Below are 25,817 nucleotides of genomic sequence, written 5' to 3' on the forward strand. Positions count from 1 at the left end.
CCTGTCCTGCAACAGCTTCACTGGCTCCCGATAAAGTTCCGTATTAACTACAAGATCCTTCTGCTCACATTCAAAGCCATCCACAACTCTGCTCCACCATACATCTCAGACCTTCTTCATGTCGCTGTTCCCTCCCGCTTACTCAGATCGTCCTCCTCCATTCATCTGACTGTCCCTTCCTCCCGTCTCGCCACCATGGGGTACAGAGCTTTCAGTCGCTCTGCTCCCCAGCTCTGAAACTCTCTACCCCCCGTCTTGAGGAACATCGATTCACTCCCACAATTCAAATCTGCACTTAAAACTTAAAACATCTGTTTTAAATTGCCTTCTCCATCTGATATTTCACTGCTGTATTTTAACTTGTTCTTAATGTTTTATGTTTTATTGTTTTTTAATGCTGTGTTGTTATCTTTGTATTCACTGTAAGGTGTTCTTGGGTGACAGAAAGGTGCCTATGAAATAAAAAATGTATTATTTAAGTTTACCCAGTTCCCCTCGCTTAATTAGGAAAAGTCACCAAAGATTAAACAAAAAAAAAAAGTGTACTTTGTGAATTGTGAGATGTTAAACATTAAATGGGGTCAAATTGACCCTAAGGATAATATGAAAGTTAAATATGGCATTTGAACTTCTATATATAATATCTCAATATACTCTTGTTTGAGAAAGGAGAAACAAGATGATTTCTACTGGTTACAGTGTTAGGGCTGTCTCTTTTCCCCTTCCTGCTGTCTGCCGTGTGGGGTTAATCAGTGTGATCATACTCACCTGTGTCTCTGGGATTAGTCTCACTTGTGTTACCTGGTCCCTTGGGTATAGAGTATATACCTCTCTCCCTCACTCTGCCTTTTGTATCTGTTGGAATCTGTTTGTGTACTGTTTGTTACTGTTAGTTTGTTGTTTGTGTACTGGAGTTTGGAGAAGTCCATGAGTTTTGGGAAGACCATAAGTTTTGAGAAGACCATGAGTTTTGAGAAAGTCCATGATGTTGGTGTAGAGCATGCCTGTAGTCAATGCTTTATTCCTGTGAGTTTTTGTTTTTTCACTGTTAATAAACCTGTTGCACCTTAAGAGAGTCTCCCCTGTGCTGCAATTGGACCCAGCCTGCTTCTTACCATGACCAGCCATAACAGAATGATCCCACCAGAACTGGACCCAGCGAACTGGGAAGCTCTCATAGCCTAGTCGGATCGCAACATGTTAATCCTGGAACAGATAAAGGCATGGTTGGGTGTCCTGCCATGTGACCGCAGCTGAAAATCAGCTCCCTTATCAAAAAGCAGTACAGTACAGACGATGTACTTCCTGAGGCAGCTGAAACAGTTTTAACTGCAAAAGACAACAATTGTGAACTTCTACACCTCCATCATCGAGTCTATCCTCACCTCTTCTATCTCAATCTGGTACACTGCTGCCACTGTGAGGGACCCGAGTAGACTGCAGCAAATCATTCGCTCCGCCGAGAAGGTAATTGGCTGCAACCTACCTTAGCTACATGATCTGTACACCTCCAGAGCCCTAAAGCAAGCAAAAAGGATTGCAACCGACCCCTCTCACCACAGTCACAAACTCTTTGAGGTGTCCCCTATGGCAGGAGGTTGCAGTCCTCCCCGACCAAAACATCTTGCAGCAAAAACAGCTTTTTTCCATCTGCTACTGCCCTTATCAACAAACAGAAAGACTCTCACTGATGTCTCCCCACCCACCTTCACATACAAACACACACCTGCACCACCAGCACCTTGTACAACCATCATCCATCTTGCACTTGTATATTTATTTATTTATTCTGTATATTTCCACTGGAAGGCATAATTCATTTGTCAGCAATTTTATACCTCCATTTACGTAAATATACCAATATCATCTACTGTTCCACTGCTCTGACTATTTAAGCATTTAACTACTTGCGACATATGTACCCTGTACACTGTACCCTGCTGTGTCTGTATCCCAAAACATATTCCCCATGAAAACCTACCTAACAATAAAAATGTTTCTGATTCTGATTCTACACCCTGGCTGCCGAAGCAGGCGTGCTAACCACTACACTATGGAATTGCTTTGGTGTGGTACATCCTTACTCACCATAGTAACTTAGCCGATATAGCTTTGTCCCGTTTTATTGAAACCGACTTCAGGCTAAATTCAACCAAGATAGGCAACATATCCTGGCTTAATCCTTTGTCTTGGTTTTGTGCATTACCCCTCAAATGACATGAGTGCTGCACCATCAAAACACTGTGCTACAACTTAATCCAGGCATTTGTATTCCTCCAAAAAAGCAATGATATAACCGGCAATATCATTGGCTTCTTTGTCACGAGCAACATCCAAATCTGTTATCAGTTCCACGACAACTGTGCCCATCATATATCGCAGGACCATTGCAGGCTGCGCCACGTTACTCACGTATGTCTTTTCATCCACTTCGGGGTTGGCCGTGTGCTCTTAACAATGTCCAGCTTTTCTGGAAGACTGAATGTCCACTTGAAAATGGTTGTATTAGTAAATCTGCAACTAAATCAGTTTCTTCTTCAACCAAAAATCAGCTATAGATGCAGTTTGCTTGATTTGAGTGTGTTCTTTGACCATCCCATTAAAGCACTATATGACATTGGTTTTGCCAACTAAAAATCTGACTGGTCAAAGAAAAAAAATTAATTGCCATTCATTTTAGACTGCAGGCACCCATACTGCTGATTCTGTAGGCTAGATTTCTTTGACCCTGACAACACCTTGTGGCTGAATGATGATTAAACAGTTCTATCTCAATCTGGTACACTGCTGCCACTGTGAGGGACCCGAGTAGACTGCAGCAAATCATTCGCTCCGCCGAGAAGGTAATTGGCTGCAACCTACCTTAGCTACATGATCTGTACACCTCCAGAGCCCTAAAGCAAGCAAAAAGGATTGCAACCGACCCCTCTCACCACAGTCACAAACTCTTTGAGGTGTCCCCTATGGCAGGAGGTTGCAGTCCTCCCCGACCAAAACATCTTGCAGCAAAAACAGCTTTTTTCCATCTGCTACTGCCCTTATCAACAAACAGAAAGACTCTCACTGATGTCTCCCCACCCACCTTCACATACAAACACACACCTGCACCACCAGCACCTTGTACAACCATCATCCATCTTGCACTTGTATATTTATTTATTTATTCTGTATATTTCCACTGGAAGGCATAATTCATTTGTCAGCAATTTTATACCTCCATTTACGTAAATATACCAATATCATCTACTGTTCCACTGCTCTGACTATTTAAGCATTTAACTACTTGCGACATATGTACCCTGTACACTGTACCCTGCTGTGTCTGTATCCCAAAACATATTCCCCATGAAAACCTACCTAACAATAAAAATGTTTCTGATTCTGATTCTACACCCTGGCTGCCGAAGCAGGCGTGCTAACCACTACACTATGGAATTGCTTTGGTGTGGTACATCCTTACTCACCATAGTAACTTAGCCGATATAGCTTTGTCCCGTTTTATTGAAACCGACTTCAGGCTAAATTCAACCAAGATAGGCAACATATCCTGGCTTAATCCTTTGTCTTGGTTTTGTGCATTACCCCTCAAATGACATGAGTGCTGCACCATCAAAACACTGTGCTACAACTTAATCCAGGCATTTGTATTCCTCCAAAAAAGCAATGATATAACCGGCAATATCATTGGCTTCTTTGTCACGAGCAACATCCAAATCTGTTATCAGTTCCACGACAACTGTGCCCATCATATATCGCAGGACCATTGCAGGCTGCGCCACGTTACTCACGTATGTCTTTTCATCCACTTCGGGGTTGGCCGTGTGCTCTTAACAATGTCCAGCTTTTCTGGAAGACTGAATGTCCACTTGAAAATGGTTGTATTAGTAAATCTGCAACTAAATCAGTTTCTTCTTCAACCAAAAATCAGCTATAGATGCAGTTTGCTTGATTTGAGTGTGTTCTTTGACCATCCCATTAAAGCACTATATGACATTGGTTTTGCCAACTAAAAATCTGACTGGTCAAAGAAAAAAAATTAATTGCCATTCATTTTAGACTGCAGGCACCCATACTGCTGATTCTGTAGGCTAGATTTCTTTGACCCTGACAACACCTTGTGGCTGAATGATGATTAAACAGAAAAATGTAATATTTGTGACTGGAAGCAGTCTTTAGGAAGCGGGAATCCGATATGCAGAACACACAAATGGAAAGAGGTAAATGCAGTTTATTTACAGTGATACAAAAAAGGGATACAAAAACGTGAATGATGGTGCCGCTGGCAATCAGTGAATTAGGACAATCCCAGAAGTGTATGCATTATTCCATGTCCCTCATGAAAAAATGAAATCCAAATCCTGAAAAACAAGAGTAAAAGAGTAACATTAAGTTAGGGGTTCAAAAAGCATGCAACGAACAAGAGCAAGCTGTCAGTTACCAAATTGGCGTGAACAACACCCTGGTGTCAGCTTCCTGGTGTCCGTCCCTTACTCTACACAGTGAGGAATGGATCATCTGAAGGTGCGCGCCCAAGTCCTCCACTCCAATCATTAGGTACCTGGAGAGAAAAACAGTGTGTGCCCCCGCTCACACTCACACACACAAACATACTGACGATCTATTTACCACCAGTCAGCTACAAACTTTAACATAATCACAATAATATCAATATTTGACACAAGCAACATTTTTAATTTCAAACTAATTTTGGTAGATGACTGATAAAGGAAGTCTATGTTTTCATAGGCTTCATTGTCACCCATCTCTCAGAGTCAAACACAAGTCTCACTTACACTCGTTAGTTTTCTCAACAATTGGGCTCTGTGTGTTTGTGCTGTATGATGCAAAATCCTCTGCTGTACATCAAGACTCCCTGTGCTTTCTGATGCTTTTCTCCAATTGGCCGTTATTCTTCTTACATTCTGCAGGAACCACAGTAGAGGGCAGAGTTGAGACGGTAGCTTCCATAATCATCCCAGCTGCCAATGCTGAGGTAGCCATGGCTGCCACGTCAAACCCGACATTGTGGAGACACATGTTCCGCTTGTGACCCACATTGCTGCAATCAAAACACTTCATCCTCCCCGTGCTAAGGTACCATGTTTGATTCTGAAGGAAAACGCCAGAGGTAAGAAACATAAACTGATTTGTTTACTGAGAGACTGTACATGTTTAAGCCATCTCAACAGTTTTCCAAAACAGAGAATGGCATTGTAAGGGGGGGGACTTGCAGATAACAGCCATGGACTGTAACACATGTAATCAATAATACAGAAATGTTTTACTTTTTTTTTTAGTTTAAAGTACATCTTTCTTTTCGTAATTTCAATTGATGGTAAAACAGTATGTAAATGAAAGACAAATGAATTAATGAATAAATCATACATTCTTATTCATCTTACACTAAACGGAAACTAAAGAACATCACACTACAATTACAGAGAAATACAGAATGTTGTAAATTTACCACAGTTTTTTTTTCCTCATTACTTGGGCAGTGGTGGCTTAGTTGTTAAGGAAGTGGATTTGGGTCTAGAAGGCTTCAGGTTGAAGTCCTCCAGCTTCCAAGTTACCACACAGGTACCTCCCTGGGCACTTAAAGCTGCCCACTGTTCACTTTGGTGATGGGTTAAAAGCAGAGGTCACATTTGGTTGTGTGCAGTGGTGTGCTGTGTCACAACTACAAGTAGTTCACTTTCATTTAAAAAATACTAGTCCTATTTTTATATTTTTAATTGTCTTCAGTCTTCTTTCAGTGCATTAATAGATGGTGCAGTTGGCTGAGGAGCGCTGGGTGCAATTATAATCACTGGTGAGTTCCCTGAAACCTCTTGCTTCAGTTAGACCACTTCCTGTTTGACAAATGAAACACACAAGGAGACAATTACATAACTATACACCACATGTGACTTTTCATATGTTGTCATATATCGTCTCTCATGTTAGAAATGAACTGTGCTCTCTTTTTTGTCCTGCTCAACAGAGGATAAATTAATTGTATACCAGTGTATGTATGGATAGATAGATAGATAGATAGATAGATAGATAGATAGATAGATAGATAGATAGATAGATAGATAGATAGATAGATAGATGACAAGAATAGCATCACACCATCAAAAACAATAACCTCACTACCAGAACTATAGATATTTTGGGGTTGTTATTGTTGTTTTAACTATACACATATTAAAGTACACAGATTATCTCTATGATATTATTATTTGACAGCTATTCGAGACTTACTATCAGTTCATCCTAATTCATTTCACAATAGCAAATGTATAAGAGCCAGAATATTACTATTAATGTTCCATTTATATATGATGTATGGTACATGAAACATGGTATGACCTAGGTAAATTGTTGATAAAATGCAAATTATCATCAAATATTCAAATAATATGAAAAATAGTGTTAAATATTCAAACCAAGGTCAAGTGTCACGTTCAAGTGTTTACATATCCTCTGCAAATATTGGTTTTAATGGGACATGTCAAGTGGTGTAACCGGGTTGTACCATTGCACCTATTCCTACCTCATGGTATTGCATCCATCTCTGTGCATCTATTTGCATTCACACTGCAAAGTAATGTGCACTTGCAGTTCAGTTAATATGCATTCCACCTGAAAATGGGGGTTTCACGTGGAGTTATCAACTAGTGTTGATGTGCAGCAAATATCCTGCCACTTTGAAAACATCAGAAGTGCCATTTACTGGACTCTAATTCATTTCCTCATTGTTAAGAGTATAATTATCATGTTTATGAAATAAATAAATATATATTTATATAAATATATATACAGAAATATATTGTTAATTAATTAAATTAAATCCCCCCACCTAAACATCAAAAACATAGCTAGAACATAGAAACATATATATAAACAAATACTGTATATTGATAACATAAAATAATAATAATTAAGATATGTTATATTACTGTTAAAAATGGGTAAAATAACCCGGTGAGGGACAGTGAGCAAGACAACGTGACAGTATCGGGCCATTATGCATAGGAGAAGGACTGAGAGTGAGGACTCGATTTAGATAATAGAAAGAGAGAGAGAAAGAAATAGAGAGAGACCTTTAATGACCATATAATCAATTACATTAAATATCGTTTAATGATTTTACATAAATAATTAAAAAACAAAACAGAGCAATCACACACATAATCAGAATAAAAACACACACCCAAAATAAGGTGCTGCAGAGTCTCCTGTTTAAAAAAGGGAAGGAAGGGAAAGGAAAGGAAAAGAAGGAAAGTGAACATGTGGTTTGTAGCCACGATCCCATGTATCGCCCTCTACTGTACATCAGCAGTACACTTCTCTATGGGGGTTTGTACAGGGACCTCTAGCTGCCTCTGGGAGATGAACCTGGTGCAAACACACCCGACCACCTCGACTCTCGGACATCGGCCAGTGATGATCTGTTGAGAACTTTCATAGGGTACAGGGCCTTCCTTGATGTTCCTCTGAGGTCCTGTAGTGCTGATGTTCGGAAGTGCAGTAGGGCCCCCTCTACCTCCACCTATTCCTCCACTACAGTGCAGATAGTTATGGATGGAAACTCGGACCAACCTGTGGGTTGATCCTCTGTAGGTTCCTGAAAGCACTTGGGAGCACATTGTTCACCCCTTCTAGCAGCTTTTCCATGAACCTGAGCGACTTCACACCTGTCTCCTGATACAGTTCTGTAGCTGTTTTCCACTCCCCTCCTGTTCTCAGGTCTTTTATTTTTGTTATTCCAGCCTTGACAAGGAGCCTCTGTACACTAGTGGAAACCAGGGTCCTGCAGCATGTCACAGGGTTCTTCTTTGTATAGCAAACGCTGAACACTCTGGAGGTGGAAAGCCGTGATTCGACTACGGAGGTCGATAAGGCCTTGGCCTATTGTCACCACAGGGAGCAACAGGATGGCAGGTTTGGTCCAGTGGTAGCCTCCCCATAAAAAGTTTACCAGCCTCTTCTGCACTTCCTTAAGAAAGTCCCCTGGAGGCTCCGCAACTGTGCAGCTAGATGCCAGAGTGTCAACGCGACTAGATTGTTAACCACCAGTGCTCTCTCCCTGTAGGACAACTGGGGCTGGACTCAGGTCCAAATAGAGAATCGGGCATTGATTTTTCCAACTAAACCCTCCCAGTTATTTCTCATGAAGTCTTCACTGCCCAGAAAGACCCCAAGGAACTTCAGCCCCTCTGTGCCCCACTGAAGCCCTTATGGCAGTATCGGCTTCACTTTTTGGTGCCATTCCCCGAGCAATAGACCCTCTGATTTTGCACAGTTTAGAGGCTTGCTCATATAAAGCTAAATAAAACCGTGATATCATCAGCATAGGCTAACAGTCTGACAGGGCTGTTGCTGTCTCCATTAAAGCGCAGCCCCGAGAGATGCTGCCTGAGCTAGTGTAAAAAGGGCTCAATGGCTATAGCATACAGCATCCCTGATAGAGGACAGGTCTGCTAAGCCCAACCCCAATCCTAAGGACACTGGCGTCAGAAAATAACAGTTTTATCTGTATAATTTATAAGTAAATTCCTCCTTAAAGCTGAAAGCAGCAAGCGTATTAAAAAGGAATCTGTGGTTCACCCTATCAAAATCTTTCTCCTGGTCTATGGAGAAAATAGAATAGAATAGAATGTCTTTATTGTCATTGCACAAGTGCAACGAAGTTTAAAGTGCTCTTACAACAGTGCTTGCGTGCAAGAAAAAACATACATACACAAGACATAAAATCCGCATAAAAGATAATAAAAACAGTCAATAAATAAATCATTAAAAATAAAATAAATAAATAATACATGCATAGATGATAGTACCCCACTTCTCCCATACACCATCAGCTATTGTTCAGTGAGATTATGGCTCTAGCGTAAAAACTGTTTTTTAGCCTGTTTGTTCGCGATTTAAGTGCCCTGAAGCGTCTGCCCGAGGGCAGCGGCTCAAAGAGCGAGTGACCTGGATGGGATGAGTCCCTGAGGATATTAATAGCCCTCCTGTGGCATCGGGAACCGTACAAGTCTTCCAGGGAGGTGAGAGGACAACCTATTATTTTTTGGGCCGTCTCGACGACCCCCTGGAGCATTTTCCTGTTTGCTTCTGTGCAGGAGGAAAACCATACACACATACAGTACGTTAGAATGCTTTCTATACAGCAGCGATAGAAGGACATAAGCAGTTTCTGATTTATGTAGTTGTTCCTGAGAATTCTCAGGAAGTGCAGTCTCTGTTGTGCCTTCTTGGTGATGAGTGTGGTGTTGATGCCCCATGTTAGGTTTTCTTGTAGGTGCACCCCCAGAAAACGGAAGTCTGCCGTCCTCTCCACCTGTTCCCCCCCGATGAACAATGGCTGAAAGTCCGTAGAGTGTTTCTTGCGGAAGTCTATTACCAGCTCTCTGGTCTTGGCGGTGTTCAGGGTCAGGTTATTGTCAAAGCACCATACTGATAACTGCTCCACCTCGTCCCGGTAGGCGGACTCATCCCCTCCAGAGATGAGCCCCACGACAGTTGTGTCATCAGCGTACTTGATGATGGCGTTGCTGGAGTGAACAGGGGTGCAGTCGTGTGTGTAGAGGGTGAAGAGCAGAGGACTCAGTACGCAACCCTGGGGGGAGCCAATGTTCAGGCTAAGGGCTGTGGAGGTATGCAGGCCTATCCTCACCCTCTGAGAGCGGTCAGACAGAAAGTCTTTGATCCAGAGGCAGACTGAGCTGGAAATGCCCAGGTCTGACAGCTTGGTCACCAGTCTGTTGGGAAGAATGGTATTAAAAGCAGAGCTGAAGTCCACGAAGAGCAGACGTGCATAATTCCCCTGCCGCTCAAGATGGGACAGAGTAATATGAAGAGTTGTGGCAATGGCGTCCTCTGTGGACCTGTTGGTTCTGTAGGCGAACTGGTGCGGGTCAAGCCTGGGTGGGAGATTAGCAATGATGTGTGTCCGGACCAGTCTCTCAAAGCACTTCATCACGACTGATGTTAGTGCTACCGGGCGGTAGTCGTTAAGACAGTTGATGGAGGTCTTTTTAGGGATGGGCACAATAATTGAAGACTTGAGGCATGGCGGGACAGCTGCCTGGAACAGTGACTGGTTGAAGATTCTGGTAAGAACCCCAGCCAGTTGATCTGCGCAATCCCGAAGTACTTGTCCACCAATGCCATCCGGGCCCGCAGCCTTCCTTGGATTCACAGCCCTAAGTGAGCGCCTCACCTCATGCTCCTTCACTGTGAAGGTGTGATTGCTTCGAGCTGGTAGGTGTGGTATTACTGTGTCCTGTGATTCTGCCTCAAAGCGGGCGAAGAAGTGGTTCAGCTCCTCCGCCAGGGACGTGTCGCCGACATCGGCTGACGTGTTGCTGGGTCTGTAGTTGGTAAAGTGCTGGACCCCCTGCCACATCTGCCTGGAGTTGTTACTCTGGAAACAGTCCTCGATCCTCCCCTTATAGACAGCCTTGGCCTCTCTGATGCCCCTCTTCAGGTTAGCTCTGGCAGCACTGTACAATGCCCGGTCACCAGACTTGAAGGCGATGTTCCTCTCTCTAAGCAGGCGCTGTACATCATTCGTCATCCATGGCTTTCTGTTCGGAAAGACACGGATGCGTTTCTCAACAGTGACGTTGTTGGAGCAGTAGTCGATGTAACCCAGGACAGCTGTTGTGTACAGCTCCAGATCATGGTGTTCAAATACGTCCCAGGAGGTTGATTCAAAGCAGTCCTGCAGCTGTTCAGAGGCACCCTCAGGCCAGGTTGTGACAGTTCTGGTAGTGACAGGAGCACTCCTTCTGAGAGGGGTGTATGTTGGTAGTAGGAGCAGGGACATATGGTCTGACTGACCCAGGTGAGGAAGTTGTTTAGCCCTGAAGCCCTGCTTGATCTTAGAGTAGAGCTTATCCAGTGTTCTTCCTCCCCTGGTGGCACAAGAAAAGAACCAAATCCATGTCCTGCACCTCATTTATATCAATGATGTTGCTGATAAGAAAGAGGTTGTCCATGATTGTCCGCTCAGGTACACAGTAAGTCTGATCCTGGTTGATGATTGTGTCCATACATTGTTTAATCTCGTAGTCAATCCCAGTCAATCCTTTCCACAGCTGAGCTGTTGAACTGCCTCCGAGATCTCCTTCAGAGAGATGGGAGACTCCAGTGACGACGTCTGTGCCTGCTCCATTACCTCCTTTATTTTGATGTTAAGCTTCTTAAACAGAGCTAATCACTCAAGGCTGGTGTGAGCGTATACAGTTTGTTAATGAAAGTGAATGGAGTGCTGTGTAGTGCTGCCTGAACTATCTGTATTCTGCCCTGTTCTATGTCTTGAACTGTGATATTTGTTGGATGGAGGTGTTGGTGGGCTTTTGTAGCCTCCTCCAATGTTTCTAGCCTTGGTGCCATTCCACCTGGTCTGCACATACAAAATGTCTACTCTTCTTCTCTCCATCACATCAGCTATTCTCTACTTTTCCCTGTAATTGTACCTACATTCAGAGTTCCAGAGATCCAGACTAACACTTTTATCCTTCCTCTTTTTGTCCGAATTGATCGTCCTCCTCTTCTTCGATTTTCCACTAGTACCCTGTAGGTCAACAGCACTGTTGGTGGTCGTTGTTAACCCGGTCCTCGACCGATCCGGTATGGAAATCGTTTTAGTGATTCGCATATTTGATTTGGCTAAAAGTTTTACACCGGATGCCATTCTTGACGCAACCCTCACCATTTATCCGGGCTTGGGACCGACACCATAGTATCACTATATATAACTAATTTTATAAAGCCAAACCACACACATCACACATTATGGCTCACACCTGAAGCACACTGAGCCAACAATCACGTTTAACAGTTTTTTAACTCACACACAATTAGAAGATGCTCAACAACAGTATGATTGTGTAACCAAAATCCGTGCAACGTTGCGTCGTGCCTCCCAACACCCAAAGACTCTGCGTTGTGTTTTTGTATTGTCGATGTATGGTGCAATGCAGGATGACCCAGACGCATGGCTGTCGATTTTTTTGTGGTCAAAAACCCTTTTTATTTCTCCTATTTTATTGATACAGGCAAAACACACACTCTCTCTGCAAAACCACATCCGCACTTCAGCACAGAACAGCGTCAAAACAGCAATCCATGACTCTGGAGGGGCAAACAACAACAACTGTGTCCTCCTGTCTTCAACTTAGGTCACCACCCTTTTCCACAAATATCTGCCTCTATCGATCTACGACTTCTTGCGTTCCCATTTCACTGATATGAAACCAAAGAATTCCAACTGCTAAATATTGGTGTTAACAAAGCGTTTAAAGTTAAATTGCAAGCCAGAGACAATTGGATGACAGAAGGTGATCACACATTCACCAAAACAGGGAGGCAACGCCGGGCGAGTTACACCACTATCTGCCGATGGATCGTGGATGCCTAGACTAAGGTATCAGTCTCTAATGTTTAATGAAGGCTGGAATCATCACTGAACAACTAATTAACATTAACGAGACTGACTTGGATAATGATGAGAGGGATCCAGACATGCTTGATTATTCCGCTTAATTGTTTCACTGACTGTTTTGTTTAATGCGCCTTATAACCCTATGTATGAAAATAGACGTTCATTGATATTGCGCCTTATAATGCAATGCGCCTTATGGTCCGAAAAATACGGTATTTGTTATTGGAAAAAATGATTTGAGATACAAGTACCTTGAGGTACGAGCTCGGGTCTGGAACAAATCTTTCATATGACTCGTGATTTGTGACTGGTGACTCCTGGGTCATATGAAAGATTTGTTTATATTGAACTCACGATTCACTCACGAATGACTCTCTGCAAACTAATCACTCTCTGTGACCTAATCTTTCACTGAGAACTAATTACTCATTGCAAAGGAATCACTCACTGCGTACTAATCACTCTCTGCGAACATGAAATTAATTTTACATTTACTTGTCCTCTACCAGGATTTTTCATTTGTGATAGACTGCTCCGGCTGCACAGATTTGTTCTCTCAGATTTGTTCACAGATTTGTTGAAAGAGTCGTTCTCACAGAGTTGTTCAAAGATTCGTTGTCACAGAGTTGTTTTCGCAGATTCGTTTTCGCAGAGTCGTTTTCGCAGAGTCGTTTTCGCAGAGTCGTTCTCACAGATTCGTTCTCACAGATTCATTCAAAGCTTCGTTCTCGCAGATTCGTTTCATTTGTCCCATGACAGACAAGTCAGATCTCTTTTGCTCTCATTCATCTTAGTCACTGTTACGCGATTAAACAACAATGACAGGGAGGATGAAGGACAAAAGTCATTGTGGTGTGTTTTTCATTCTTAGGTTTTCACATGGTTTTAATTGCTTATGGCATTTTGTGTACTTTGTAGGCTTTGTCAGCGGAAGCAAACCATGTTGCCTTCAGTATTTAGTGTTGAAGAACCACAACCTTCTTTACAACGCTAAAGAATACAATAGGGCTAAAGTGTCACCTGCTGTAAACGAATGAAATGATTCGTTCGTATGTTCATTTTACTGTTCGAGAGTCAAAGATCCAAATCAGTAAAAAGAGTCGGTCTTCCCATCACTACTTCACACTACGAAACAGATGTTGTTCTTTTCAAATGTAGTGGTACGAACGGAAAGACTGGCTGTGTGGCTGTCCTGTAAGAAACCGCCATTACTGCTTTCCTTGCTTTTTATTCTCATCGTGTGATAACGTCTCGACTAATTCGGGGTACTGTGTCCTGAAAAATTAGCAAAGAAGCCTCAGCAAACATGAAAGATCAGCCACACACATTCAAAGCCAGATTTCTTTAAAAACTTCTGGAAATTCAATGATCGATTTGGCATTGGATGAACAAAGGAGACTAAACATTAGCATCCACAATGCTAAGGTGAGGGAAAACCGAGAGATACATAGACTTCATCTATAAGTAAAGGTAAGGCTAACTTGGTTTTTATTTTTATTAAATAAGATGGGAGTAAGTAGAAAGAATTCAAGTATTTGATAACAAAATTTTTGGCCTAAAATATATATTTTCTTCTTATCAAATTGATAGACAACCTTTGAATAAAGAACCAGAATTTAAAGTTTGAAAAATAACTGAATTTTTTAAATTTTTTAAAGGTCAAAATTAAATTTGTTCTGCACTCATCTCTATACTTTAAATTGTTTACAGTAAATATGAATTGCTTGGACATAGGAAGGGTGCTCTAAACACTGTGATTCGTATCGTGAGTTCAGTGTATGGTTACACCCCTAGTTAGCAAATACATGAATACAAATGAAAAATAAATGCAAACAAAGTGTAGATTGGAGAGTAGTAGCAGTATAAACATCCATCGATCCATCCATTTTCATCCACTTATCCGTTACCGGGTCGTGGGGGCAGCAGTTGCCACCCAAATCACATTGCACCGTACCACCCCCCCTGAACCTTCCTGCGGGTGGTGAGTCCACTGGAAGGTACCATCTGCCCTAACTGGGATTCGATCTTGCCCAGGTGGTGAACCCTGGGGTTCCACACCAATGATAGAGACATTGCCTCTGGGCCAAAGCGCCACCAGTACAAACATATAAGGGTGATATTTTAGAAGTAGTAGTAGTAGTTTTTAAAATTAACTTTAGTTTTAAGGAACAATTGATACTGATAGCCATCTTAAAAACATCTAAAAAAAGTATATAGCACTAATAATTTCTTGCGAATAAGGTCCCTTGGTTTGAAAATGGAGCACAGTAACTTCTTGGACTTTTTAATCTTATAGCTGGCACTATCACTGTCACGTATGTGTACGTGTATGACTTAAATTAAGCCCAGAACTATTAAAAATGTTAAGTAAACCTTACCTTCTATTAGGTTGTAGAGATTACAGTAGTTTCTGCCATTGTCTCTGATGTATTGCCAGGCCTCAGAAACGGACATAGCCTAAAAAGAAAATTATAGATTTTTTATATAGATGTATTACCAAGTATTTATTCATACATCATACTTCTTTCACAAGTTTTTTTATGTTGTTGACTGTGTTCCTCTAGTTTAGTGGTCCTTAATTATTTTCTGTCATGCCCCCCCTTGGGGACAGAAATGTTTTCACGCACCCCCCGACTCACACCCCCGCAAATTGAAATACTGTTTAGAACCTGATAATATGTATATTTATATCTGTACAAACAAATGTATGAGTTCTTGCCACCTAGTGACTGGAGGTTTGTTATCATTCAAGCATTACAGCAGTGGTACAATTATTTTCAATGTGCTGCATTAGATTGGTAGCCCCTCTCCCTCCTGGCATCTCATTGTGCCCACCCAGGGGGCTTGCCACACTATTTGAGAAGTACTGCTCTAGTTCAACCTAACCCCCTTACTCACCTTACTCAAATTCTCTATATCCAATATCATCACTATCTCTCTTCGACAAATGTCAAAAATCATCTCAACTGTGCCTCTCAACTGTATTGCCAAACTGCCCTACCTTCCCTACCCTACTGATGTTCTCACTTATAATGCTTCACACTAGTCAATCCAAGTGAAAATCTCAGCATGTCCACTTCTGCAACCTCCCACCTCCCCAGCCTCTTGGCTTTTGGATTGAGATTGAATTTCTGTTCTGTATAATAAACCTTCCCTTCTGCTGTCCTGTTGGAAATCACCCATGACACCCAGTTATTGCGAAGAATCCAACATGCTGAAACACATTAATCTTTCTCTCTCTACTCCTTACAGCTTGATCTTTTCACTTGTCTTTCTACCACTTACACCAGGGGTATTCTACTACAAAAAAGACTATTTAGTGTGATACATATTTAAGCAGCGTAGTAGTAATATTAAGTTCTCTATTAGATTAATATTTGACTGTCAAATCAATTAAGTTTCAGTATTCAACTCCCCTCTTGCTCGTGCTGTCAGGATTTTATTTTTGGCTTTAATGTAGTCTGTAGTCTGTGTGTGCACATACACACATTGGAATGGTTTAGTTTAGTTTTGATTATGTTCCTTGTAAAAACTGCTTTACAGTTTTGTGCAGAGCCAAACATGGTCAAAATGTTAAATGTTAAATGTTAATGTTGCTCAGACCTGGGAAAGTTGGCTCAGAGATCATTTTGGAGTGAGAGTTCTAACAGAGCTTTGACCTTACAGGTCCACTATGCTTAGAGATCAAACAGTTGGAGTTGGAAAGGCCCAGAATTTACCCATTTGAAATATAGTGTGACTTCTTTTGAGAAACACCCCACATATGTGATGTGAATGGTTCTGAACAAACTACTATTCAAAGATGAGGCTGAAAAAATGTTTAACATTTAACACTGAGCTTATTAATGCTGTGAACGAAAGAACACATCTCTCTGACCTTAAACTTATTGCTGCACTGGTGGGAAGTGTGCAGAGTCTCCCCGTAGGTTCTTTTTGAACACTTTACCAAAGAAGTGAACAGGGGCCCAATGAAACTAAAATACTGACATGAAATTATATAACAATAGTTTTATGTAAAATAGCATGTTTAGGTGAGGGACTCAAGGGGCCCAAAAATCCTTAGCGGCGCCCTGCCCAAGCAAGAAGGGCTGTCTGGTGAGACATCTCACTCAATACTCATCGAACTGGGGTTATGTAAAAAACCTAAAGGTGTCTTTCATAATATTTCTGTCTAACTATGGAATGCTGTAGTCCACCAACCCACAGTGTTCCACTCCAGACCTACCAAAACCACACGTGGCATGCACAGAGGGGAGGCCTCCAGTGTATAGAAGTGGTCCTTAATTGAGGACCAACTCGCTGCAGCACACATGTCCTGAACAGAAACTCTCCTTAATAAAGTCTAGGATGCAGCTAAGCCCTGAATCAAGTTCAATCCTGGGCCCACATGTGGCGGCAAAACCTAACTCATATACGCCAAAGCAATTGCCTCCACCACCCAGTGGGATACGCACTGCTGTGTGACAGTTTTTACCTTTCGAGGATTAGCCCAGGAGATGAATAACTTATTGCTCCTCCCAAAGCCCATAGTCCTATCAATATAAGTGTGCACTGCATGGACTGGACACTAACACCTACAAACACTGCTGTCCTGGTAAAGCATCAAAGGCCACAACATCAATATGAGAACATGAGATGGTCATCATCATGACATGTTGACCCCTTGAAAGATAAAAGTAAAACTGCTAAAAGGAAAATGTATGTGAGCCTGCTGGAGGTGCTCCTCCCAGCCGCCCTTCACAGACAGGCCCTTGTGAATTCTATTCTAAACTGACCACCTTCATAGACAGGATAGCACTGATGGGCATCCCCTGTGTCGGAAAGGAGGGCACCCACCGGTGCTGGAGCACCCTGGCGCACCCCATGTAACCAACAAAAGGTTCAGCCTGCATGAAGACATCCAAAGCTGAAACTCCCTCATGTGGAGGTGACTGAGACAGACTACGTGAATGCTCTGGAGGGGATAATCCCAGAAAGATTATGTCTTTCTGCGCAAGGGAAAGCATGCTCTTTATCACATTTATCACAGAACCCAGATTTACTAGGTGCTTCCTGGTCTCCTGCTCCGATTATGCCAAAAGCAGCCAATTGTCCCAGCGGGACTATTGCTGCTTCCTTGCACCACACAAACACCTTCAGGCTTAACGACAGACCAAAAGGGAGCTTGCGGTAGAAAACAACCTTAGGTAATTTCTGTGGGGAGGATAAATTGGGAGGTTGAAATATGTCCTTCAGATTGAAGTGTACCAGTCATCTTACAGGGATGTGTGTGTAAGCATCCTGAACTTGAACTTCCAGAATAGGGCGATTTACACTCTCCCAATGTTGGGGACCGAAAAATACCTGGTGTAAAACCTACTCTAACACTGTGCTGGAAGGATGGCCCTTGACAGCAGCACTGTTGGGAAGAAGAAAGGGGTCATGTCCAGACAACGTGACTGTCTGCACAGTTGAATTGCAGCAGTGCTGACACAATCTGGGGACGACGATAGCCAGTTGTGTGTGTTTCAGTACCAGGCAGCTAAGGAAGGAAGGAAGGAAACTGAACTACTTGTCATTGTGACACACCACTGCACACAGCACACAAAGAAATGTGACCTATTATCTCAGACCCTATCCCCTCACTCGCACGGGGTTCGCTCCATTTTAGCAGACTTCTCGGACAAAACAACTGGCTCCAGTCCACATGTAAATCACTCGATTTAACTCTAATTGACAATTTCAATCTATTTTGGGAACAGGCTCCCTTCTACAACCGTGATGGTGTCCACCCATGTAAATCAGGATCAGCTGCGCTCTCAGCAAACATCCAGCACATTGTTTTTGTGCCACGTGACTGACTGTTGTTTAATAATAAACAGCCTAGGCACGTTCTCATCCTCTAAATACGTAGCAATCAAAGTCAGTACAGATCACAAACTAATTCTTATCACACTATCGACCACCAAAAGTCTCACTGACTTTCTTATCTGTTATCTACTCTCCTGTTTGAAGTATTAACCGACTATGACATTGTAATTATCATAGGCGATTTTAATATTCATGTTAACAAAATACATTATACTACCGCCAAAGATCTTCTAAATACTTTAGATGCATTTGGAGGCCGCAAGACCTTCCTAACAGAGAAACACCAATCCTCCATAACTTCAGTACCATCACAGAGGATGACCTCTGCAATATTGTCAAGCAAAGCAGGTGTTTAACCTTCAGCTTTGAACCTATTCCCACGTTTCTTCTTAAAAACATTATTAGCTGCCTGTCCGCACCGCTTCAGATCATTAATACCTCAATTCTCACAGGCTTCTTAGTGTCTTTAAGACGTTGTGAAACCGCTTCTGAGGAAACCTAACTTGGATCAAAATTCTCTAAACAATTATAGGCTGGTGGCGCTTTGGCCCAGAGGCAATGTCTCTGTCATTGGTGTGGAACCCCAGGGTTCACCTCCTGGGCAAGTTCGAATCCCTGTTAGGGGCGGTTGGAACCTTCCAGTGGACTCACCACCAGCAGGAAGGTTTAGGGGGTTACAATGTGATTTGGGTGGCGACTGCTGCCCCCGCGACCCGGTAACGGATAAGCGGATGAAAATGGATGGATGGATGGATGGATGGAATTATAGGCTGATCTCCAACCTCCCATTTATAAGTAAAGTTCTGGAAAAAAATCTTCAAGCAGCTCAACCAATGCCTACCAAAAATGACATTCTGGAGAAATTTCAATCAGGCTTCAGAGCAAATCACAGTACTGAGACTGCCTCAACCAAGATAATAAGCAATCTTAGACTCAGTACTGCTGCAAACAAAGTCTCTGCTCTGGTCCTCCTCAACCTAAGTGCAGCCTTCAACACAATCAATCACAATATACTCAATGATCACCTAAAATCCTGGGTAGGACTGACTGGTCACAACTTAAATTGGTTCAAATCATATATCACAGGAAGACAATTCTATGTTTGCATTAGAAATCATGTTTCCATTACATACAATGTGCCTTATGGTGTTGCCCAGGGCAGCTGTCTCGGCCCACTATTCTCTCTATATATGCTCCCTCTGGGCAACATCAAGGAATACAACATTGATTTTCAAAGCTATGCTGACAACACACAATTATACATATCGGTTGAGCCTAATCGAACCACAACCATACACACCTTAAATACGCCTATCAGCTGTGTCCAATTGGATGAGTAAAAATTTTCTAAAACTAAATGAAGATAAAACCAAAATTCTACTCATCGGCCCTAAAGAAAGTCTAACCAGCCTAGGTGTGGTCCTTGACTATGATCTAAGTTTTGGACCACACATAAATAAAATAACAAAAACCGCCTACTTCCATCTTAGAAATATCACAAAAGCACGCCTCTTTGAATATGCCAAAAAATTAGTACACGTAAGTAGATTAGACTACTGTAACGCACTCTTTTCAGGCCTCCCAAAAAAGTCAATTCAGAAACAGCAGCTCATCCAAAACTCGACTGCAAGAATTAGAACACATTACCCCTGTACTGGCTGCCGGTCTCCTTTAGAATTGATTTTAAAATACTGTTGTTAGTCTTCAAATCTATGTCAGAGACAGAGAAGAATAGAAGTGTTAGTCTGAAGTTTGGAACTTTGAATGTAGGTACAATGACAGGGAAAAGTAGAGAAATAGCTGATGTGATGGAGAGAAGAAGAGTAGATATTTTGTGTGTGCAGGAGACCAGGTGGAAGGGCAGTAAGGCTAGAAACATTGGAGGAGGCTACAAACTGTTTTATCATGGTTCAGATGGGAAGAGAAATGGAGTAGGGGTGATCCTAAAGGAAGAATATGTAAGAAATGTGGTAGAGGTGAAAAGAGAGTCAGACAGGTTGATGTGTGTGAAGGTAGAAGTAGAAGGAGAGATGATTAATGTTGTTAGTGGTTATGCCCCACAGGTGGGCTGTGAGTTGGAAGAAAAGGAGAAGTTCTGGAAGGAGCTAGATTGGATGGTAGAGAGTATCCCCAGGAGAGAGAGAGTGGTGATTGGAGCAGACCTAAATGGTCATGTAGGGGAAGGGAACAGAGGAGATGAGGAAGTGATAGGCAGGTTTGGTGTTAGGGAGAGAAACGTAGAAGGACAGGCAGTGGTAGATTTTGCAAAGAGAATGGAAATGGCTGTGGTAAACACATATTTCCAAAAGAAAGAGGAACATAGGGTGACTTACAAGAGTGGAGGCAGGTCCACACAGATAGATTATATTCTATGTAGAAGATGTAATCTGAGGGAGATTAGAGACTGTAAGGTGGTGGCAGGTGAGAGTGTAGCCAAACAACATCGGATGGTAGTGTGTAAAATGACGATGGAGGTGACAAAAAGGAAGAGAGTGAAGACAGAGCAGAAGATCAAGTGGTGGAAACTAAGGAAAGAGACATGTTGTGAAGACTTCAGGAAGGAAGTAAGGGCAGTTCTGGGTAGTGTTGAGATATTCCCAGATGATTGGGAGACTACAGCTGCAGTGATGAGGGAGACAGGTAGGAAGGTGCTAGGTATGTCCTCTGGGCAGAGAAAGGAGGACAAAGAGACCTGGTGGTGGAATGAGGAGATCCAGGAGAGTGTGCAGAGAAAGAGATTAGCGAAGAAGAGATGGGACAGTGACAGAACAGAAGAGAACAGACTGGAGTACAAAGAGAGGACAAGGGAGGTGAAGAGGGAAGTGGCCAAGGCCAAACAAAAGGCATATGAGGAGTTGTATGAGAGTTTGGAAACAAAGGAAGGAGAAAAGGAGTTGTATAGATTGGCGAGACAGAGAAATCAAGCTGGGAAGGATGTGCAGCAGGTGAGGTTGATTAAGGACAGAGAGGGGAATGTGATCACAAGTGAGGAAAGTGTGCTGAGAAGATGGAAGGAATACTTTGAGGAGTTGTTAAATGAGGAAAATGAAAGGGAAAGTAGAAACGAGGAGCCAGAGACTAGTAGGAAGAAGGTAGATCAGGTTAGAAAGGATGAAGTTAGAAAAGCCCTGAAGAGGATGAAGAGTGGAAAGTCAGTTGGTCCTGATGACATACCAGTGGAAGTATGGAAGTGTTTAGGAGAAGTGGCAGTAAATTTCCTGACTGGTTGGGTTGTTGTTTGAATTTTAGAGACTGACAAGATTCCTGATGAGTGGAGGAAAAGTGTTCTGGTGCCAATTTATAAGAAGAAAGAAGGGTGATGCACAGTGAGTTGTAAGAACTACAGAGGGATAAAGTTGATGAGCCATACAATGAAGATTTGGAAAAGAGTAGTTGAAGCTAGGTTGAGGCAGGAAGTGGAGATTTGTGAACAACAGTATGGTTTCATGCCTAGGAAGAGTACCACAGATGCAATATTTGCCTTGAGGATGTTGATGGAGAAGTACAGGGAAGGTCAGAAGGAGCTGCATTGTGTATTTGTAGATCTAGAAAAGGCATATGACAAAGTGCCAAGGGAGGAATTGTGGTTTTGTATGAGGTTATACACCATTGCCCATGGTGATAAATGCTCTAGTAGCGTCTTTTTCTTTACTGAGTTAACCGGTAATTAAGTTACACAAGTAACATAGCACTGCGACCAAAGCAGTTATTGGAAAGTTTAGAAGCGACAGGATTCCTTCTTACAGTAATCGTGTGAACCGGCACATCGACAGTCAGAGACTTTTCCTCCCGAAACGGACTTTCGGAACCAAGAGGACTCTCTGCACACAATGGAACCAGCCGGACGAGCAGACGTTCACTACAGTAAGGCTGGCATTTGGGCACGTTAGTTAATCTGTAGTATACGTGCTATTTAAACTGAGGGATAGTGTAAGTGCACACATTGAATTGTGTTGTCTGAAATCTGTGCTGCTTTTATAGCTAGGCCGTTGCATGCACTTCTTTTCTAACCTCCTTACTTGGTGTTATACTATTGTACACTGTCAGTATTTCAGTGTTAACTTGTAACGTTATCAGTATTGGGATCAGGAAAACTCCGACAAAGTCCTTTGTCTTGAGCAGACCACGTGGTACTCCTCCCTTCCCCCATATACTTTGATAACATCACAAGCACTGTTTCATTGTACCTGAGCGCTCAGTTGGTCCTGATGACATACCAGTGGAAGTATGGAAGTGTTTAGGAGAAGTGGCAGTAAATTTCCTGACTGGTTTGTTTAACAGAATTTTAGAGACTGACAAGATGCCTGATGAGTGGAGGAAAAGTGTTCTGGTGCCAATTTATAAGAAGGGTGATGCACAGAGTTGTAACAACTACAGAGGGATAAAGTTGATGAGCCATACAATGAAGATTTGGAAAAGAGTAGTTGAAGCTAGGTTGAGGCAGGAAGTGGAGATTTGTGAACAACAGTATGGTTTCATGCCTAGGAAGAGTACCACAGATGCAATATTTGCCTTGAGGATGTTGATGGAGAAGTACAGAGAAGGTCAGAAGGAGCTACATTGTGTATTTGTAGATTTAGAAAAGGCATATGACAAAGTGCCAAGGGAGGAATTGTGGTTTTGTATGAGGAAGTCAGGAGTGGCAGAGAAGTATGTTAGTTTGGTGCAGGACATGTATGAGAATAGTACAACAGTAGTGAGGTGTGCTGTTGGGAGGACAGAAGACTTCAAGGTGGAGGTGGGACTACATCAAGGATCGGCCCTGAGCCCCTTCTTGTTTGCTTTGGTGATGGACAGATTGACAGATGAGGTCAGACAGGAGTCCCCATGGACTATGTTGTTTGCAGATGACATTGTGATCTGTAGTGAGAGTAGGCAGCAGCTAGAAGAGAACCTAGAGAGGTGGAGGCTTGCACTAGAAAGAAGAGGGATGAAGGTCAGTCACAGCAAGACAGAGTACATGTGTGTAAACAAAAGGGAGAACAGTGAAATAGTGAGGCTACAAGGAGCAGAGGTGGTGAAGGTGCAGGAGTTTAGCTATTTAGGATCAACTGTTCAGAGCAGAGGAAACTGTGGAAGAGGGGTGATGAATAGAGTACAGGCAGGATGGAACATCTGGAGAAAAGTGTCAGGAGTGATCTGTGATAGAAAAGTGTCAGCTAAGGTGAAGGGAAAGATTTACAGGACGGTGGTGAGACCAGCCATGATGTATGGTTTAGAGACGGTAGCAATAGGCAGAAGACAAGAGGCGGAGCTCGAGGTGGCAGAGTTAAAGATGCTAAGATTCTCTTTAGGAGTGACAAGAATGGACACGATCAGGAATGAGGTCATTAGAGGGACAACACAGAGAGGAAGGTTTGGAGAAAAAGCTAGAGAAGCCATATTGAGATGGTTTGGACATGTGCAGAGGAAGGACAGTGGATACATTGGTAGAAGAATGTTGGAGATGGAGCTACCATGTAGGAGAAAGAGAGGAAGGCCAAAGAGCAGTTAAACAACTACTAAAAACCCATCTCTTCACGCTCGCCTACTGGTAGCAGCACAAATCCATCAGCTGGCATCCGCAAGCGGCCGGCAGATGACTACCCCCCCATCACCACCAGGACTCCAGGTTGAAAGCCCTAGCAGCCTAGGCAGAGGGCTCCCAGGGGCGGCTGGATCTGAGGGTTCTTCCTTAGAGAAAGGGAGTTTTTCCTCACCCCCCATTGCCCCTGGGGGACTTTGACTTACCAAAAAAAAAAAAATGCCAACCCTGTTTTCTTCCTTGTCAAACTGTAAAAGCACTGTTAAAGCACTTTGTGCTACATGACTGTATGGAATGTGCCATATAAATAAAGTTATTATTATTATTATTAATGCATGGTGGTCATGCCGTGGCGAGGCATCGAGGACAGTGCTAACCAGGCCATGGAGGGAAAGGAAGCATTAATTTCAATCTGGTGTGACCAACTGAGCACAAATAAATATCCAAGAGTAAAAACACACCCAGTGAAAGAAGCGAGATATGCCTTGAGTGAGGTAAAGTGTTTGAATGGCACGTTGCTGTCCACATGGGCTATTTAAGGTACATGGATCTCGACAGGACAATTTGCAATTCTGAACAATTGGATTCTCTTCCTCTTTTATCTTAAAACATGATCACATTTCAAAGGCACATATTGGTGCACATATTGGTGCACACATATGTGTTGCACCAAGAAAATGATGATAGATAGATAGGGTGTCTAAATGTGAATATAAGATAAAGATGTGTATACAGAGTTCTTAGTATATATAATTCCTTGCATTCCTGGTGTGTAAAAAGTTATATAATATAACCTACCTCAACATGGCAGCAAGTAAAGATGTGACAGGAGACCATTCGCAGGTTAATATCGTCAACATGCCTTTCAAAAGGTGTGGAGTGCTTGGCTGTGATAAAGTGGACAGAGGCAGACTGCAGCTGTAGAGACACAAAAACAAGCAATAAAACGCAAAGTAGAGAAGTGATCGTTATGATATTATTTAGGTATATATTAACCCTTTACGAATCCTTTAGGAGGTATCACAGGGTGTGAAATATGGCAAAACACTTTAGAAAATGAAACATTCACAAATCTTGTTTACTCCTAGGTTATTTATTGCAATAACCTGTATGCATGTGTAACAAAATGTCTGTTAATTTACTTTTTTACTGTTTTCGTTTGTTAGGATAGAATTTTAATTAAGAAAATAATGAAAATATTGGAAATGTATAACCAGGATCCAGTTGCACTACACAGAACTGACAGGTACATATTTATGTAGTTATTTATATATGGAAACCCAGATGTAAAATGACCTACCAATGAGGGCTAGAGTAATTTGGCAGAACTAAGGTAGAATAGAGTTTTGTGAAATAGGTAAACTGTCTCTAACATATGGGGATTTTATCTTGTGAAAGGTAATGTGTTAGATAATAAAACAACCATCAATTTGTAATACAGTGGAAACTCGGTATATGAAACTAATTTGTTCCTGACAAAAAAAAAATTAATTAAACTTGGTACCTTATATAGAATCAGGTTTTGCCTTTCTTTTGACAGCAGAATGACCATTGTTGAAACAACCATTTTATCAATTTTAAATTATGGAGATATCATTTACATGCACGTATCTCCATCTACTCTGAAAGCTCTTGACACAGTTTACCATAGTGCCATACGTTTTATTACTATCTAGTTTTAACTTGTTTTAACTGGTTTAACTGGTTTTAACTTGATCTTGTTTTAACTGTTAACCGTTTAGGCTATTTATTGTATATTGTTTATGTTTGTTGTGATCAAACAACAACTGAACAACTGAACCAGGGGGACGGATCCCCAGCCTCTCTACCCTGATTGAGAGGGACATACAGCATTTCGGTGTACCGTGCACCGTTTTGTGCATCATGCCCCGTGTGCCAGAGAGTAAATCCACTCCCCACACCGTGAGCACTGCTTTGATTTAGCCCGCAAAAGAGTGGCCAAGTGCCAAGGGGGGGGCAGGGGGGTTAAGCAGCTGAAGA

Source organism: Cynoglossus semilaevis, chromosome 1 (genome assembly GCF_000523025.1).
Source record: "Cynoglossus semilaevis isolate Cse_v1.0 chromosome 1, Cse_v1.0, whole genome shotgun sequence".
Lineage (NCBI taxonomy): Eukaryota > Metazoa > Chordata > Actinopteri > Pleuronectiformes > Cynoglossidae > Cynoglossus > Cynoglossus semilaevis.